At 42.6% G+C, this 5,304-nt stretch overlaps 1 protein-coding gene across 8 annotated transcripts in view; it reads left to right on the top strand.

The window, feature by feature from the left end:
• The first annotated feature begins 496 nt into the window (after positions 1-496).
• The window catches only part of R3hdm1 (R3H domain containing 1), a 137,030-nt gene continuing 132,222 nt past the window's right edge, over positions 497-5,304 (top strand). For 6 of the 8 annotated variants that reach the window (XM_050161457.1, XM_050161460.1, XM_050161455.1 and 3 more), the window contains exon 1: positions 498-675. The gene's annotated coding sequence lies outside the window, so the exon portion shown is untranslated. Of the gene's footprint in view, positions 676-5,304 lie in introns of all 8 variants that reach the window. The other 2 variants (XM_050161462.1, XM_050161458.1) reach the window with 2 other exon arrangements.

Genomic DNA, 5,304 nt, shown 5'->3' with positions numbered 1-5,304 from the left:
AAACCAGGTGTTCCGCTTGGAACCCGTTACCGCTAAGGGGAGGAGCCACATCCTTAAAGCCTTCCCCACATCTCCCACATGACGGACAAAATTCTCCTTTCCTCCTCAGAAGCTCTACAAATATTCCCTGAAGAAATATAGCTGCCTTCCATAATATATCCACTGACTAAAATCTCCCGGAACTAGACTACCTCACGGTCCTTACTCGTGGGAAAAGGTGGTTCTTTCACAAGTGGGCAAAATGGCTGTCCTCCCAGCTTCATCATTGGTTGTCTATTGCGTCCTTCAAGAACGATCACTTGCCTAGGATTGGTTCTTTCTCTTTGGGGGGCTGGAGATAGACTTAGCCCAGTTCTCCCGCGGCCCTGCAGTAATAACGGGGTGGGGCTAAAGTGGTTTTTCAAACTACGATTGGTTACGCATTATGTCACTCAGTATTCACCCAGCGTATGAGGGAACCGGCTACCCGTCAACGCGAACGGGGAGGCGGAGCTAGTGCGTGGTGGGAAGGGGCGGGATCCTGCCGCCGGGGCTGCCGCTGGAGCCGGTGTCCGGGCTGGTGATGGGGTTAATTCCCTTCCGTGAGACTCTTCCTTGCAACCAGCCGGCCCCGCCGTCGCCCCGCCACGCCGCGCTCACGCCGCCTCCTCCTGCTCCTTCTCCTCAGTAACGCGGGTAAGCGATGTCGTCCCCTCCCCCGCGGCGTCCCGGGAATAACGCGCTTACTCCCCTCCCCCGCCCGCCGACCGGTAGCGCTAACGGAGCGGGAGAGTCAGGCAGCCAGCGAGCGACGCGCTGAGGAGCCGGCGTCCCTCCCGCCACCCATTCAGGGGTCGTGGGGTTCGGTGGCGAGCCCGCCCGCTGCTCCCACCGCGCCGTGCCCGCCGGCCCGCTGGGGGCCATGTGCAGCGCCAACCCCTTGAGGCCTAGCGGGGGGACTGGGGACAGGTTCCCCGAGCGTCCCTGATGCAGCTGCTGCTCTCGTGAGCCCCGGAGATCCGGAAAGGACCGAGGGGAGAAGCAGCCACAGCCAGGCCGGGCCGGAGCTTGGGCCGTTCGTGTAGCTGTTTTCCGTGGCCCGGCGCAGATGCCCAGGGCTGGTAGCCCCGCTCCGGGGATTTGTCACCCTCGCCGATAAGGAAACAGCTCGTTGAGCCTGTGCTGCGAGAAAAAAACAGTGGAGAAATTAGCAAGAAAGTTAAATGACTGTCAGAGCCTTGGTCGCTCGTGGTCCTACAGGGACGTTATGATGTGGTTCACTCCCCTCCCCCCTTTCCATCCCTGTGTGTTGGAAGTTTTTTTTCTCATTTCTGCTTTGTTTGTTTGTTTGGTTTTGTTGTGGTGATTAAGTGCAAGAGGGTGTCACTGTTGTTTGAACTTGCTTTTATAGATAACAAATTGGGCCTGGCTGTTGGGACTACTACTATTTGGGCCCTGAGGTAGCAAGCCTTCTAAACTAGCTAGAGGTGAAGAGGTATCTTCCAAACCAGTAAGGTTTAATTAAGTAAGTTGAATTTCTGAAGAAGAAAAAAATGAAGTTCCAGCATGAATGAATACGCACAGACAAGGATACCCCAACACTAAGGTTGTAGTTGGCATGGGTGAGTTTAAAGAATCTGCCCCCGCCCTCGCCCCCACTCACCTTTGGGGGCACCGTGTTCCAGACAGGGTCTCTCTGTAGCCTTGGCTGTCCTAGAACTCCCTATGTAGACCAGGCTGGTCTCACAGAATTCCACCTTCCTCTGCCTCCCAAGTGCTGGGATTATAGAGGAGAGAAACCCCCACCCAGCTAAAGAAATTCCTTAAATTTAAATGTCATTGATTTCAAGAGCACTGTGTCATTAAAAAGATGGTTCAAATCAAACTGGAAGTCCCTTTTTGTAATACTTGCCTCAGTAAGGTTCATGTAGCTACACATTTAACTGAACAAACATTATTAAAATTTTTCATCTTTAGCTATATTTTAGGGAATTTTCTTATAATTGCATCAGGCTTTGGTAGTGTGCTCATCTTTTTAGTTCCACCGTTTTGGGTTTAGGAAAGTGTAACTTAATCTGGTAATCTATAATATAATGACTACAGACCACCCCATTTCTAAGATTTACTAGTTTGTAGAGTAAACTGAGAAGTCTGCTCTTTGACTGAGAGACTATTTCTTCAGGGTCGGAAAAGTCTATAGTATCTTAGGAATCTGCCATATTAAAATAATGCAAGTAGATACCGAAGTGAAATAGTTCCATTAATTTGGATCAAGAAGTAATCTGCTTGTGTGTTATTATTTTTTTAAATGTGGTACATAGCTTTGGAAGATCAGTTCCCTTAGCTCTTCTGTGAAGTTCTTATACATTGCCTAGCATATTTCTCAGAACCTGATAATTAACTGGTAATTTATGCAATGATATTTTCAGGTCTCATGAATTCTTTGCAGGGAAGAACTGATGAAAATCCAGGAGACTACATTCTTTTACTAGTTGTAGGATCCTTTTGTGAGTCTGTTAGGTTTCCTCATCTGTATGATGGGGGAGGATAATGCTTAATCTTTGGAGTTGAGAGGCCTAGATAGAGAATATGTAAAGCTACTAGGATTGTTTCTCATACATAGTTATTTTATTACATTAAATTTAATTTTTGTTTTCTCATTTATTTTCATATTTAGAGAATGAATTTGTTGTTCTTGTGCAGAGGGTATTGCTGCAGCCTCAAAATTTCTTCTGCTGTTGATTATTGTAGGAGTGTTAATATACACAATGACCTAAAATAATAGCTTATAGTCATTTTTGTTTGTTTTATTACATTTACTTAGTGGGTGGCACACACAACTGCCATAGCACTTTTTGGGAGGTAGAAGACAGTGGGTACAATCTGCAGAAGTCACTTCTGCCCTTGTTTCATGTTGGTCTCTGGGATTGAACTCAGGCAATCAGATTTGAAAGTGGAGTGCCTTTATGCACTTAGCCATCTTGCCGGCCTCTAGCTATTTTTTTTTTTTAAAGCAGAAACTGCATGAGAAATAGTCATTGGGTACCTAGGAGAATTTTTACAAGATTTTTTTTTCCTTTTGTTTAAAATTTCTGTATTTGGAATGTATTTCAAATAGATTACCCATAATAACAATTTCTTTTGTGTTGTAGTAGTTAAGTGTTATGATGTTGTCTACATGGTTAATATGTTTCAAGATCTAGTTTATAGTTGCTATCCTAGTCCTTGTGCTGCCAGGGAAGGCAAGTGCCTCTTTGATACAAAGTTAAGATTGAGCTAGTTATTTGAATTTATGTGACCATACCAGACTGTTGCTTTGTGCTCTTCATATTTGTTGGTTTGGTTTTGGGTTTTTGTTGTTTTCCTCAGTGCTGGGGATTGAACATCTCACCTCACACATTCTAGCAAATTCTTTACTAATAAGCTAAATCCTTGCTCCTTAGTTCCAGCCCATTGTTTAGCAGTCCTTGAATGTTTCTTTTCTTTGAAATAACATGTTCCTTTCTGTTCCCCAGCTGTTTTGAAAATATAGTGGGTTTTCACACAATAAAGGTGTCCTTGGAGTTTGTGCAGTTGAGGCAATTTTAGATTAGCAAGCGAACTGTTGTGTTGTGAAGTGTTGATGGCAGTGATAGCCAAGGTTGACAGCATCTGAACAGCCAAATGGTACTTGGGTTCTTTTCTAAGAGGACTTACTAAGTAACAAAAGAAATTTTCTTTTCAGTTGGTGTTTTAAAATATATAGCTATAGCTGGACAGTGGTGGTGCACACCTTTATCCCAGCCCTTGGGAGGCAGAGACAAATGAATCTCTGAATTCGAGGCCAGCCTGGTCTCTACAGATCAAGTTCCAGGACAGCCAAGGATATACAGAGAAACACTGTCAGGGGGGGGGGGGGGGGGAGGAAATCCTGTTATAGTCATTTGAGTTAATATTAAGCTTTAATTCTCAGAAGTAAGGAAGTTTAGTTAGGGTTTGATAAAGTGTTTTTTTTTTAGTGTTAGACAAATCATGTTAAAGACTTAATGATATATTAAGTAATATACTCTTAATATATACGATCTGTAATATACTGTACCTACTTGAATAGAAAACTTTCTTATTAACACTATCGAACCATTGTACAATGTCCAGCAGTCAGATGTCACAGAGGTGTGGTTATGAGTGGGAATGAAAATTTTGCTCGTGTTGCAAACCACAGAACCAGTGATGTATCTATAGTCACTCTTATCTATAGGAAGAATGATGTACTTAGAGCTTTAGGCAATAAATTGACATAGCAGATGAAAGAAAAGGAAATGAGTCCATTTTTCCTAGTAAATATTAACCTTAAAAAATATTAAATTGTCTTTCACATAATCCTTGAGGTTCACTATAATCTTTTATCAGCAATACATGTCATGCATTAAATAACATAAATGAAATTTCTATCAAATTAACTTTGGTTCTCATATAAGGTACAAATTAAACAAAATTGAACAAATTTGCTTGTATTTGTGTTAGCCTACATATGAATATGTGTAATCTCTAAAATGCGATTTAGTCACCAATGGACAAGTGACATAAGATACTAAACCCTGGTTCAGAGCTAGTTCTCGCCTGGCTTTCCCAGCAATTTGATTTTTTTTTCAGGTTTTTAGTATTTTGCTGTCGTTAGTCTTCACATACGTTACATTAAACATCTCCTTACATTTAATTTTGTTCTTCGCTTTTTAGTTGGCAGATGGGTGCCTTTAAAAAAATTATTTATTATTACTTTAGGTGTGTGGATATTTTGCCTGCATTGGTCTGTGTACCTCTTGTATGCCTGGTGCCCTCAGACTTGAGAAGACATCATCTGGAACTTGAATTACAGACTGTTGTGAGCTGCCATGTGGTGCTGGGGTTTGAATCCAGTTTCTCTGAAAGAGCAGCCAGTGCTCCTACCCCGCTGGGCCATCTCTCCAGCCTCTGTGACCTCTTTTCTTAATTTTGACCGTAAGCTCACTACTCCAGACAAATTCTATGTTTTGAACCTCTTATTCTGTAAATACTAGGTCACTTAGCATTTTTAAGGGTACTTCTTTGGCCTTCTTAACTTATGTCATCCACAACTTGCTATAATTTCCTTCCAAAAGAAAATAAATTGAGAAATTGTTTGTATTCCTGACCTTGAAAGGCAGTTATCTGATGTCTGTTGTAGAGGAGGTTCAACCATTTGACTTCTGCTGGTTTTAGTTTACTGAGTGACAGAGCAAAGCTGCCTTTGCAGACTAGCTGTGCAGGTAGCTTTACTAGCCCGTCTTCTACATGAAAGGGACTCCATAACTTTTTTTTTTTTTTTTT

Source organism: Alexandromys fortis, unplaced genomic scaffold (assembly GCF_014885135.2).
Source record: "Alexandromys fortis isolate MF-2015 unplaced genomic scaffold, M_Fortis_MF-2015_v1.1 scaffold_109, whole genome shotgun sequence".
Classification (NCBI taxonomy): domain Eukaryota; kingdom Metazoa; phylum Chordata; class Mammalia; order Rodentia; family Cricetidae; genus Alexandromys; species Alexandromys fortis.
The sequence above is the reverse complement of the archived record's forward strand: the minus strand, read 5'-3'. Positions and strand labels throughout refer to the sequence as shown.